The 410-nt window shown below is 31.5% G+C and overlaps 1 protein-coding gene across 1 annotated transcript in view; it reads left to right on the top strand.

The window, feature by feature from the left end:
- LOC116686221 (MAGUK p55 subfamily member 4) overlaps window positions 1–410 on the top strand; it is a gene marked incomplete at its 5' end in the record, with an annotated part of 44,133 nt that overhangs the window by 22,502 nt on the left and 21,221 nt on the right.

Here is a 410-nt window from a genome sequence, read left to right as displayed (position 1 = left end):
TGTTAACAAAAATATGTCTTTATTGCCACCTAAATTAAAAATAACACTACATTAAATATATTATATTACAGAACCATTATCAACTATTAGACCCATAACTTACATGTCACACACATAAAAAGGCACTCAAATGTATAAAACAACAAAAAAAGACACACAAGACCCCTAACAAACAAATTAACTATAGCTATTTTGATATTCCAGACCAGTCTGATGCCTGTTGGCCAGTAACCCCCCCTCATATTTCATCAGTGTCCCGTATCAAAATCAACAACAATATATAAGTGCATAAACAGGAATTAATTACAAATGATTACAATAATACAATACCAATGCAATAATGAATTGGTTCAAAATGAACACATGATTTAAGAAACTTCTGCTTGTTTTCAGCCCCAAAGTGGATCAGC

Source organism: Etheostoma spectabile, unplaced genomic scaffold (assembly GCF_008692095.1).
Source record: "Etheostoma spectabile isolate EspeVRDwgs_2016 unplaced genomic scaffold, UIUC_Espe_1.0 scaffold333, whole genome shotgun sequence".
In the NCBI taxonomy this organism is placed as follows: Eukaryota; Metazoa; Chordata; class Actinopteri; order Perciformes; family Percidae; genus Etheostoma; species Etheostoma spectabile.
The sequence above is the reverse complement of the archived record's forward strand: the minus strand, read 5'-3'. Positions and strand labels throughout refer to the sequence as shown.